This window comes from Parasteatoda tepidariorum, chromosome 11 (genome assembly GCF_982258835.1).
Source record: "Parasteatoda tepidariorum strain Cologne lab strain chromosome 11, Ptep-v5.0, whole genome shotgun sequence".
Taxonomy (NCBI): domain Eukaryota; kingdom Metazoa; phylum Arthropoda; class Arachnida; order Araneae; family Theridiidae; genus Parasteatoda; species Parasteatoda tepidariorum.
Genome location: NC_141765.1, coordinates 18,568,878 through 18,583,163, shown reverse-complemented (window position 1 = coordinate 18,583,163; position 14,286 = coordinate 18,568,878). Strand labels below are relative to the sequence as shown.

At 27.6% G+C, this 14,286-nt stretch overlaps 1 long non-coding RNA gene across 1 annotated transcript in view; it reads right to left on the bottom strand.

Moving 5' to 3' along the window:
* The window catches only part of LOC139427136 (uncharacterized), a 46,575-nt gene extending 32,289 nt beyond the window's left edge, over positions 1-14,286 (bottom strand). The window contains exons 1-2 of the long non-coding RNA XR_011638293.2: positions 13,801-14,286; positions 5,310-5,461 (exon numbers count right to left, since the gene is read on the bottom strand). This is a non-coding gene — a long non-coding RNA (uncharacterized LOC139427136). The remainder of the gene's footprint in view (positions 1-5,309; positions 5,462-13,800) is intronic.

The following is a 14,286-nucleotide window of genomic DNA, read 5'->3' as shown; positions in this document are numbered from 1 at the left end:
TGGACAGTGCAAACCGGAAGCGGAATTCGTATCGACTGGGATTCAAACCCGGTTCTCATTGGAAGGCGAACGCTCTATCCCCTGAGGCATCGCGGCTCAAATAATTGGTTTAATTTAATTAAAATTAGATCAAGAATGATTAAACAAAGTAAATTTATGAAACTGAAGAAGTTTTTAAATCTAGAAAATATTTAATGCCTATTATGGCATCACTGTTATGAAGGTGTAATCACTCCAAGTTTCGTGACCAACGGCACGATTGTGGTAATGTGAGCAGCAATCCACATGCTGCTTTACTTACCACTATTTTTATTGTGTCCTATTACGTTTTCATGTCTGTTTATTGAATTAATCAATATTGATGGGATCTAGGTGGTTTTGATTTTATCGTCGAATTTCATCGACTTTCTATTACTTTTATAAAATTTAATTTAGGATTCTAATTCTTTTTATATAAATTTAAGATAAGCACAGACAGTGCTTAAAATCATACTTTTTTGTGAAGCAATGTAAGAAAATTTTTATTTTCTTTGGGGCTAATACTTGGAAAAAAAATATACTATTATGTATTGCACATACGATAGAAAGCATGTTTATGACTTGGAGTAATTTATAATAGACAGTTATGCTACTGATATAATCATACCCGCTCAAATAAATTAAAAGATAAGAAATATTTCTCCAAATTTAAAAAAAATTAAATTTTTTGGATTTTTATGAAGAAAAAAATTATATTGTCCCAAAAACAATAAATTTTGTACCACACTTGAATGAATTTAAACATGTTGTACTCAAACTAATCACCAAGTTTTAACTCTCCTACAGGTTTAATTAGAATTTAAGGAATAATTTTGAATTAAGAAAAATATATTTAAAGAGAAACCGAATAAATGATTTTTAAGAAAATACCCGAATTTTCAGACGATTCCAATTGGGAAAATGGATATTATTTTCTGTTTTCATCGAGTGGGTTTTTATTGTAATTTTAAAAGTTTTTGAGAATTATGTTACACTTGGCGTCAAATTGCTCAGAATAAAACAGATCATAACGTATGTTTTTATTCAAAGCAACTAAATTTTCGTTAGGAAAACTCTCCAGATTAATTAAAATCTTAGGCAATAGTATTGCAAAATCTATCACTCTTGAACGAGCAACTTCAGCACGAATGATGAAGAATATGATGAACTGCAAGGATTTCAGAAACTGTTATTGTTTTTATGAAATTTTCAAATTTACTATAAATACAAATATTATTTTTCCGATAATAAATTATTGTTATCCGGGACGCAAAGAATCGTGTTCAATATTCATAAACTATTTAGGACTTCTTTTAAATTGTGAATTTTCGTGAATTGTGAAAAATTTTATAGTTTGTATAGATGTTTAAAAGTTTATAGTTAGATAAACAAGATAAAAAATTATCCTTTTTTTGTTATTTCGGAACTAATATTAATAACAAAGAACAGTTCATTTAGGAAAAAAGTTAAATAAAACAAAACAATAAGAAAAATTTCGAAAAGGAGATGATTTTTATCGGGAGTAGTTCTTCAAATGATTCCAATATAGCTGTGGGTCTTATTAAACTCTCTACTGTGGTGATAGTTTTTCCGGTGAATAGGGTTTTTAAGCAGAAAACAGTTCTAAAGGAGCCGTTATATATATATGAGTAAAAACATATTTTTAAACAAACAACCGATGTAAATTTTAACGTACTTTAATAGTGATGAATGTCATGTTGGTGTTGACAAAAATCGATACTATGAAACATGTATTGTATATTGTAACAATTTTGATTTGGTACTTTCTAAAACGATTTCTACGATTATTGCATAATAACAACACAACTCAGTCCGAGAAAAGTTGGAGTAATTCAACTGGATACAATGTAAGGATAGTAAATACTTAAGTTGGAAAGATTCCGTGTACAGAGTGCAAAAATAGAATGAACAAAACACTCTTAATGACTTTTGACCCAATGATCGCATTTTCACATACTAGAACTCAATCTTAATGGTTTGAGGGGGTATATAAATCAAATATGTAAATTAGTTAATGAAGATGATATTTTAAGTTACGAAATCAGACACAAAAAAAATTTATCTCAGTAAACACACCTTCGTCGGATTATGATTTAGAAGTAATGTGGGTAGCCGCTATCTGGGAAATATGGTCCCAATAGTTTGGTCCAGAGTGCTGTCCAAAGTTTGGACATCTAATTGTTAATTTTATTTTTTGCGTATTTCGCCTTATCTCGAGAACTTCTTAAGCAAATGAAAAAATTTTTGCATGAAATTATAAAATTCGCATATTCAAGAATTATTCCAGGCAATTAATAATAATTAATTATTACTTGTTTTTCATTGGTGGTCGAAATTTCGAATTGTAAGGTTTAAAAATTTTTACATTTTAAATATTGAAATTTTGGATACCACTTCTGGAGAACGCACTAGGTCTGCCCATCGGGAAGACTGATTGTGCAGCTCATAGGAAATAAAAAAAAATATTGAAATTTTACATGGCTAAATACAAAATTTGAACGAAATTGATCAAATTGTTCCCGAGTAATCAAAATTAAATATTTACTGAAATTTTTTTAAATTTCGAAAAAAAATTTGATATTTAATTTCGATTTCTCGAAAACTATTCGATCAAATTCGTTCAAATTTTGTACTTTGTACATGAAATTACATTATTTTAAATTATGTCAAATTTTTTATATATTACAATCATTTTTGACCATTAATAAATAAAATAATAAATAATTATTAGTAATTATTAATTGCTTAGAATAATCTTTGGATAAATGAATTTTACAATTATGCTAAAAAAAATTTCTTTTCGCTTGAATAGTTCTCTATATAGGGCGACATACGCAAAAAGTAAAATTAACATTAAGGGGCCCAAAGTATTGGGACCATATATCTCAGATTGCGGCTACCTCCTATATTTTCAGCGTCAAAAATAATAATCCGTCGAAAAAAAGGCTTGTTAATTCGGAGAAAGTGCGCTTTTTTGTCTGATCTTGAGATTTAAAATATCATCTGCATTGAGGTCACCATCTCAAATCTTTGAGTGCCCAGTACGTGAAAATCTGATCAATCGATCAAAAAGGTTAAGATCAAAGGTTTTTCGTTTATTTTATGTTAGTTATTTATTTTTTTCGCTCTGATATTTCTTTTTTTAAAAAAAAAGAATTAGTGTTTCCGAATCAAGATAAAATATTCAAAAAATTTTAATTGAAGAATAAACGTTAACTAATTGAAACGTTAAAATATTTAAAAATTTCGATAAATTATTATAAATATTCGAATAATTCATTTTAAAGTTACAAATGAATCACTCAGAGTAAAAAATAAGAAAAAAAATTTAATCTTACATCTTTTCTGTTAGCATGATATGTATGTTTTGATGTTAAACAGCTAAAAAAAGATAGGATTTTTTTAAAACTTTCTACAATATTTTTTGACATATGTGACTATGACTCTCAGATTTCAACTATTTTCAAATGAATGACGCAGTGCAACTAATTATGAATGTCCTGGTCCGAGGGTTCTGAAATAATTAAAGGTTCTAAGTAATTAATAATTCTGGTCTGAAATAATTAAAGAAAATTAAAGAATTCTTTTAATTTTCTTTAATTATTTCCACACATATATGGATGTTTTTGAAAAATATAAGGTTTATATCTTAAAATGAAACCAGTTTAAAATGAATGTCACGTTGCCAAAAATTTATAAGTTTTCTTTTATATATTAGTGCAAATATACGCTAGAACTAGAAAATTTTTGACAAAATTAGACTTTTTGTTTCGTTTTTTCAAAAAACATTATGGATGCATCCGAAAAATATTGACAGCTGTAGATTAATATTAAGCCAGATTCAAATAAGTAGTGTCACAGTTAAAAAAATATTTAAAAAAAAAATCGCAAAATGTTCATTTTAATGTCAGCTATATGTGCTGTAAAGGTGATGTGTTTTGAAAATAAAATTTTTAAATGATTTTTTTTTACACCTATGATTGTTTTCGGAAAACATTACTCCTATAATTTAATAGTAAATCAGTTTAAAACAATAAATAGCGCAGCGTAAAACATTACAAAAAAATTCGCAAAATTTCCACTCTTATGTTAGGACATGTACAGTGCGCCAAAAAGACGGGCCACCCTTAATAATTTTTTATCTAATGATCGGATCTTCACGTTCTCAATCTTAATGGTTGGAGAGGCTGACCTTAAATATTAGAGCAGATGATATTTAAAGTTACGAATTGTACTTTAAAAATGTACTTTCTCTGAATAAAACATATCTTTTATTCTTCGGATTTGGATTTCTGACCTCCAAAACATTGCAATCTGGGAAATATGGTTCCTATGGTTTGGTCAGGACAGTGGTCCAAAGTTTTGACCCCTTTTTTGTAAATTATTCTTTTTGCGTATTTCATCATATCTCAAAAACTTTGTAATCTAGTTGAAAAAATTTTGCACACAATTAAAAAATTCATTTAGCCCAAGATAATTCCATGAAAAAATTATTTTTTAGTAAACATTTATTATTTTTTTATCATTTTATTCAATAATAGTCGAAAAAAGTTTTAATAGTAAGGTATAAAATTTTCTACATAATTTTAAAAAATATAATTTTACTTGACAAAATACAAAATTTGAGCAATATCGGTCGAATAGTTCCTGAGAAATTGAGTGTCCACACTTATATAAACCAGATATATGTGACCTGATTTCATCGTTCTTTTACCAAAACAAATTTTTTTCTTGGTTTTTGGTCTAATTAACTCTTGACATATATGATAATTTAAGGAATATATGAAGCCCGTGAATTAATTCGAAAGTAGTTTCAAATAAATGACGTCATACATTAAATTATAATATTTTTGCAAACTGCCCACACTTATGTTAGCCAGATATATAAGATTTTGAAATAAAAATCTTATGTAAGATTTGTTGTAAATTATTCTTATTTTGAATCTTATATAAAGTTGCAAAAAAAGATGCTTCAAAATTTACTTTTTATCTTTTTAAGACATGCGGAGGGTTTTCCAGGAAACAATTGAATTGGTGGTCTAGCATAATTTACAAAAGAATGACTCTTCCATGCAGGATTAAAAATTAACAACTAATCTGAATAACATAAAATATACACATGTGCTACGTGTAGGATTACTCAAGTAGCAACAATAAACAATAAAACTGACTACTCACACTTTTAGTCCAAAAACTCTGGAACAGGTCAATTGAGTCGACGAGCAGGATCACTCACGTAGCAACAATAAGCAATAAAACTGACTACTCACACTTCTAGTCCAAAAACTCTGGAACAGGTCAATTGAGTCGACGAGCAGGATCACTCACGTAGCAACAATAAGCAATAAAACTGACTACTCACACTTCTAGTCCAAAAGCTCCGGAACTGGTCAATTGCGAAGAATAATAGAAACAATCCACGCTGTAAATGAATACAAATGGTTTTGTCCGTAACGTAACAAAACCATTTGTATTCATTTACAGCGTGGATTGTTTCTATTATTCTTCGCAATTGACCAGTTCCGGAGCTTTTGGACTAGAAGTGTGAGTAGTCAGTTTTATTGCTTATTGTTGCTACGTGAGTGATCCTGCTCGTCAATCAAACTTTAGATGAAAAAGTAAATTTTTTAGAACCGAAATAATGAATTAGAGTTATTTACAGTAGGGAATCTGAATTTAGAGAAAACTTGTAAATTGTTTACAATATCGCAACATAAAATTAGAAAATTTGGAGAAAAAAATAAACGGATTTCCTTATAAATCACCTATTTAATAATAATAAAAATCGATTAAGTCACATTTTTAGATTAAAGTATCCGACTGGCTGAGACAAATTTTTTTTTCAAAATAGCCTTAATTAATATTTTTGGTAAGCAGAGAAACTAAAAGTGCAAATATAATGTAAACTTTAAAATTTATGAAATATGTTTTTCAAAATAAAAGCAAATTTGTGCATGAAAACTACAAATTTTTCATGCAATGCATAAATATCAAAATATTTGTTTTCTAGATCAATAATATGCTTACCTGCTTTTTGAACTGAAATCTTTAAAAAATTTCAAGTATACAATGAGATAGAACTAAATATATTGTTCAATATTACCGCTTTAAAGAACAATTCTAATCATTCTTTGTTAAGGTACGATAAAATAATAGCTTTTATTTCAAAAAATAGCTAGCTCTTAGTTCAATTTTAATCTAATCTTAGCTTTTATTTTAAAACATAAATAAAATTAAGCAAATTCCACGTACGATGTTTCAAAGAATTCTACAATAAACTCTTTTTTGTAAAGTGAGTTAGGCCGAAGAAATTTTCTTAAAAGCAACGTTTTTCTGAAAATGCATTTAAAGCATTTAATTGCCATGCTCTTTCGTCTGTCAGAGTATGAAGAAACAACCCCAACTTTGATTCCAAACTTCAGAAAACAAAAATTTGAAGAGATAATAATATTTAAGATGTAAATAATAAAAAAAATGCGCATTTTTTGTCGAAATTACTGATTTCCAATCAGTCAGATACCTTAAGAAAGTAATGTATTTTACAGATGTTAATTCGAATTTAAAAATTAATTTCTTGAGTATTTTATATCTCAAATAAACCAAACGTAGATCATATAGATCTTCAACATCAATTATTGTATTTAAGAATTTAACAAAATAATTTCACTATTTGCTTATTATATAGGCTAAACTTCATGACTAAAATTCATACCACATAATTACACAAATACAAAATCTTCTGATTCATTGCCCGGAATATCAAATATTTATTTTAAGAAAGAAACAGAAAAAAACAGTTACCCAATGTGAAAAATCATCTAATAATTACCCAATAATAAAAAAATAGCAATTTATTCAATCCAAAACGGATTGAACAAACCCGAACATGTGTTGTAATGTTCATCATATCTAAATCAAGTAGTTCATCCTCAACCGAGAGCAGTAGAAATTCGCAGTGAAATAGATATTAGGAAGCGCTAAATTTAATTTGAGAATTTAAGAAATTGAATTTTTTTTTTACAAAATGTTTAAAAAATCGATTAAAAAAATTGAAACATGTCTATTTTTATGTATTATCTGTTATGGGTTTCAAGATATCTCAATTTTAGTTTTTTTGGTGCGGCCATCTGTGAAGCAAAATGGATAAACCTGCGGATCAAATGCAGCTACTTTTCCTGGAGAATCCAAATCTGCAATAAAAAAATAGGGGTTCATATGCAACATATTTAGGATTCCAAAATTGCTCCAGCCCCACCCCTGAAGACGGGAGTGGAAGATAGAGTTTGGTATAGTTGGATAACTTTTCCAATTATGTTTGGTATTATTAGATTTTTATCTTTCTTTTTCTGATATATATTTCTCGAGGTATATGAAAGTTTCCAATTTTTTTACACCCTCTATGTTAGTGTTAATGCACGCTAGACTTAATGCGTGTTTAAAAAAATACGATCTTTTCAACAAAAAAAATTCTATAAATAATTTTAAACATGTAAGGGAGAGGGGGGCACTTGTGAACAGGGGACACATGTGAACATGGTATGTTTTACCAATATGATTTGAAATAAAAAATCTTGCAAAATTGTCAATAGATGACAGTTCAAATCCTACCTCTCTGACAAACTTTCAGAACAATGAGCCATTTTGTTGTTCTATTCTGGCAATTTCTTTGTATCAGCTGGTGTTGTATATACTTTTATCACTCGCTTCTTCAAGTGAAAACATAGTATAAATCAACTAATAAGATAAAATTAACTATTGCAGACCATTATATGAACATTCAGGTAAGTTTATGACAAGTATTATTATTTTTTTACTTGATTAAAAATTCTTTATTTTTGAAGTTAGGTTTAAGAAAGATGATGGGGCACTTGTGAACAAAACATCTGGGGCAGATGTGAACAGTTCACATGTGCCCCTACACACTATTAAGATTATTATCCTCATGATATTATAAGTTTAAAAAATATGTAGGCATTTGAAATTACTATTATTTAATTTTCCAGAAATAATTAATTAATTGTTAATTGTTTCCTTTAAAAATTTATGATTACTAATAGTCATTAGTAAATTAAAAATTTACTAATGGTCAGGCGGAAAATGTTGACAATGATCCTAACAGTAGTGCCATCAGTTCTTGTCCTACACCAGAATCAATCTGACCCTTTCCAAGAGCCCAAGTAAGTAACTTAAAGAAATGAAAACGCGAAAAGGAAAAATCACGCATATTAACTGATACACATGAGAAAGATAGAATTGCTAAAGCTAAAAATGAAAAGATAGAAAAAATGAAAAAAAAAGTATGAAAGAGTATCAGAAAAGAAAGAAAAAGGCCCATTACATATCCTGAGGAACATGAAGTTGCGAAAAACCCAATTGACGAAATTAACCCAATAAATTCACATAAACAAATAAACCCAATAAATTCACATAGTAAGCTACAACCCCTTTAGTATAATGTGTTTCTATATCTGTTATATTAAATATTTTTTTCTTTTAAGTATAATGATTGCTTTGTGTTTTTAATCTTGTTCATATATGCCCCAGGCATGTTCACATGTGCCCCCCTATAGGGGCACATATGAACAATTGAAGTCATTTTTCTAAAATATCATAAAGTAAAGAAATATTTCATTAAAAAATCTCAAAAAATTCCATTAGACAAGGAAAAGACTATTTAAACACATGGACTTCTTTACTGTGAGAAATTGATGATATTTTTTGAAAAATGAAGAAATAAAAAAAATTGTTCACATGTGCCCCTCTCTCCCCTATGTGTTTAAAATTATGTTTTAAATTTTTTTTGTTAAATATGACTTCTAGATTTTCAGATAAATTTAGCTTCAAATGAATAATGCAGTTTATTCAAAAATAATAATAATACTTTATGCCTTTTTAATGTTAACTATCTACTTTGGTCTCAGCGTACTTAAGACAAAATAACATTTTCTCTAAAATTTTAAACAATAGTTCGTGACATGATTGACATTTTAAGAAAATTTGAAATTTTATAAAAATCTTATAGAAATTGAGAATTATCGAAAATAATAAAAAAATCGCTAAAGTGAATTGCCCTTATGTTAACGATATTTATGATAATTATTATATTATTAGGTCTCAGTTTATTTTGATCAAAATAAGATCTCCTTTTACAAAATTTCTTTATTTCTGAGCATGCATGCTTTCGAAAAATTATCGAAAATAATTGCGCTTTTTCATAATGTGCTAGACTAATAACATTTTTTGAAACTTGTAACGTTATAATGGCTAACAATTTCTCTAATTTAAAATTATTTTAAAATACGTAAAAGAGCGAAAGAAAAAAATTTTAAACCTTACGCTTCTACTACAGAATAAATATATATATATTTACAACGTGTTTTTTCGCAGTATGCTAACTAATAACATTTTTTTTTAAATTTCAGTTCGATATTGGATAAAAAATTGAAAAGAAAAACTTCACACAATTTTGTGTATTTACCAAAGTGTAAATTTATAGTTCCGCTCTTTTCGTAATACGTTAGTCTAATAAAAATTTTACTTTTATAACGGTTAACAATTTCTGCAATTTAAAAGTAGTGAAGTATACATAAAAGAGCAAAAGAAATAAATTGAATTACCTTATTTACCACAGAGTAAAAACATATTTGCGCTTATTTTTCGTAATATACTAGTATAATAAAAACAATTTAGTTTGATAATTGTTTAAAAAAATGATGGAAAATAATGCATAATTTAGCTTATTTATCACTATATAAATATATAGAGAGAGTTATTTTTTTACACTAAGCTAATCTAACAATATTTTTCTTTTGAGGTTTTAGTTTGATAATTGTTAATTATTTTTTTTATTTAAAAATATTAAAGAATACCTAAAAACAAAAGAGATAAAGTACCTAACCTTGCCTATTTATCATAGTATAATTATTTATTTGCGCTTCGTTTTTCGTAATATACCAGTAAAATAATATTTTTTAAAGACTTAAATTTGATGAAGGTTAATGATTTCTAATTTCAAAACTATTTAAGAATACCACCAAAAGAAAAATAATTAAAATAAAATGAATAACACTACTTATTTATCACGATTTAATCTAATCGTAAAAACAAAGTAAAAAAGGTTACAAGAACAAGACGACAAATATCAAGGAAGTGCAGAAAAAAAAAATAAAGAAGAGCTTAAAAGAAATAAACCATCATGTCCAAGGAGTTAACGCGTCTGTTGCCACAAAACTGGGTACAGTAGCTGATAAAAGACCATTAGCAATATGTCATTGCCATTTTTTTCCTGCAACACATGCTCAATCAATAAGCAACAAAGTCAAAAGTTTATCTGCTATGCGTTTACTTATTCTACGTCCGAATTATTGCAGTATTTTTGAAGAAATTATTATTAAAGTAATGCATTGAATTGCGATTAATTAAAATATTATTAGACGATTAATTAAATTATGATGAATGCCTAGCTAATTTTTAGAGCATATAGCCTGTATTTTGTTTTCTTACATTTTTTTTTACATTACATTTACATCAGTAGAATACTAAATGGTGATTCAAGAGTAGAATACTAATAGTAGAATAATCAGTAGAATACTACTATAATTTTAGACTGTAACGTAATAGCCACCCTTGATGTAGATTCTTAGAATACTTTTTCTTGTAGTGAAAAAGTATACATAGATTAAGGATCGCAAATTAATATTACGAGTAACAAAAATGTTATCGACATTTAACGCAACACTACTAGAAAATGCGAGACTGAGCGCATTAAAGTTGACAAAGACTAGTAGTGATTAAAAACACAGTTTCATTAGGCAATTAAACTGTTTTTTTTTTCATCCTGCTTCCGCATTAGTCATTCAATAGATTTTTGACAGCGTTTTTGTTTTTCTCCTCTCAAATAATACTTCACGACCCCTAAAAACCTTATTGCTTTATTTTTGACAAGTATGCAAAAAATATATCTTAAGAGCATTGGTAATGAAACATCCTTTATTTTAATATTTTTTGCATGGTACATTCGAGTTAGCAAAGATTAATCTGAAATATGAGATTATTTACTTGAAACATGAATTAATTGTAGAAAACTTGAGTTCCTCAATTACATGTTTGACTTATATAATTCTTATAATATTCTTAATACAAAAGCTATGATATAATTCTTAATACAAAAACTTTCATAGATATTAAAGTTGATTAAGTGTTTAAAAGTTAAAATTTTATGTTTTTAAATATTTCGAATGTTTAGTTGACACTAGCGTCCCTTTAACGGAACTATTTTAAAATTGTGTCGAATGCTTACAGATTTTTGTACATAAATATATGACTTAATTTATTTTTTACTATTCATTTCTTATAAATTTAATTTATTAAATCGCAATACATATAATCCTTTGATAAATAAGAAGCCTTTTTAATTTCCATTATCGATTCGAAAGTAGTTTGTTCCAATATCAAGAAAGTTGCTTTGTTTATTTGTTTATTAATTAATTAAAATGAATTCACAAAATATTTCAGTAAATACAAGTGTAAGAACATTTTTATTTCAAAAAATCTTAATTAGTTCGAAATTTTGAGAGTTTATTAGGTTGATTCCATGATTTTGTCTCGCGCTTGACACATAGAATGGTAAAAACTGTACAAGTAATATTTTGTAAATCTGTATTTATGTTTGAAATATCTTAGTATCAAATTGTGCATATAAAATAATTTAACTTACTATCTCAAAAACCTGTGTAAAATTATTATTTCTTGTTATTCACTAACATTTTTCATAGACTTCCTTAAATTTATGAAATTTTCAAATAAACAAAATATTTCCATTCACGATATTAATGAACTTTAATATTTATTAGAGAAAGAAAAGAAAACAATATCTGTCATATAACTGGTGAAGAAATTGGGATGAAAAAACATCAAAACCAGTTTAATTGCCTGATAAAACTTGGAGGTGTTTCTAATAATCACCTCTCAGTTCCAGGATTCTAAAATGTAAATTAAGAGTGATCATTACTCAAACTCTATATAATTAAAACAAATTTAGTAATTTTTCTAAAAATGCTACAGTATATATATATATATATATATATATATATATATATATATATATATATATATATATATATATATATATATATATATATATATATATATATATATATATATATATATATATATATACAGGTGGTTATCAAAATAATGGAAACACTCTAGATTTTGAAGGAATCCTTTATTAATAAGGCCGTAAATGTTCTCTTTATGAAGGTATCTCCTAACTGTAATTGTTGACACTGGAGAATCCAGATGCTGATTGAGCTCTGCGGTCACTTTGGCTGCAGTTGTTTTCTTTTTAGACATTACAATCCGCTTCAATACCCGTCGGTCTCTTTCACTCAGCTTCTCCTTCCGTCCACTATTTTGCTTTGCTGAGCTTGTCTTTCCGCGCTGTGTGTATGCTGTCATGACTTTAGACACCGTACCTCCAGAAACGCCTAAAAGCTGGGATGTTTCGATCACTGTTGCTCCAACTAGTCGGGCTCCTACAATTTGGCCTCTCTGAAAATCTGTGAGGTCTGACATTTTACGCTTCTGACAAAAAGTCAAAACGTAGACAACTCTGCTAAAGCTCTCTCATACCACTTAATATATGTACTTTTTATATTAAAGAAAACTAGTAGCTGAGATTATATTTTACTGCTTATGAAGCGAATTCTTAAGTGTCCCTTTTACTCACAAGTGTTTCCATTATTTTGATAATCACCTGTATATATATATATATATATATATATATATATATATATATATATATATATATATATATATATATATATATATATATATATAATAAATAAACTCTAGATTCGTTCATATTTTCTTTGAAGAATGTCTTTGCTAAACATTGGTCTCAAACTATATTGATACCTTTGATATCTCATACATTTTCCAAAATTATGCCGTTTACATTTAAAAATTGATTATTCCTCTGTGTATTATTTTAACAATTTTATAAGTAAAAAATTTTTGAAACCTTTTCTTTTGTAAAATAAGAAGTAAGAATCTTTTTAAATAAAATAAGAAAAATCCGAATGCTTTTCGAAGAAGAAATCGAACTTTCAAATTTTGTACAAATTTAAGCGAAGTATAAAGGCAACTTTAAATCTTCTTCTCACGGAAAAAAGTATACACACCCAAATTTCTTTTATTTCAACAACTTTCGTCAAGACAACTTTAGTTTTCCCATACAGAAAGCAAGCATTTAACGGATCAGAGTCCGTTATAATCCGTGCATTATACGCGGGGAACTAATCCGTGGATTTAAACTTCCGTAGTTTTTCATTACTCATGTACTTTTATAGTTTAGGTCATTCACAAACTTTCTTAACGTGTTTTATCTTTGATAAAAGAAGCAGTTAAATTAATAGTTGTGTTCATTGCAAGTTGCTCAGAAATTGAAGAAAAAAAAACTCGTAAAAACCCATAGATTTGCTTCCAGAAGCAATCTCCATTTCTGTCAAGATTTAACAGACTTTAGAATGAAAAGTACGAATTTGTTTATTGTCTTTATGAAATTTTATATAATAGTAATTATTATTTTCAATTTATTACTAACTAAAAGAATAAAATGACTTAGGGGTGTTAAGTTCAATTTTAATGCACACCAATCGAAGACCTCAGTAGGAAATAACATTTTTGAAGGTAACAAAATTTAGTAGAGAAAGATGCTACTTTTAGTGTTTTTAACTTCACAAAATCAATTTATATTACCGTCTTTAAATTTCGCAGATCTCAGCAGATGAAGAAATTATGGCATATTTAGTGTTTCTTAAGAGTGTGTTTCGATTGAAAGTAGGTTCCAAGTTCAATTTGGCAACTATCAGTCAACGAGTAACCTTAGGAAACTTGTCTCTTGGCATAAAATTAAAACGCCAAAGCAGCCAACGTTGGAGAAAAATATACCAACATTTTTGAGCACCGGCCTTTTTTTCCAGACTATGACTGGATATTATAATTTTGGAGGTGATTAGGCCATGCTATTTTTCATAATTGTCAATAAAGTTTAAAGCTTTCAAGGTTTGAGGAGCCGGCAATAAATTACGAATGAAAAACTGTGTTTTTGATCACCCTATGATAGAAAATGCAGCAATAAACTTATAACTTGCGTCGATCGCTTGGGTTATTATCTGCAGTAATTTCATAAATTTAGTAAGCGTAGCTTAAATATTTTTGGAGATATGGGCATTTTTATAAAAA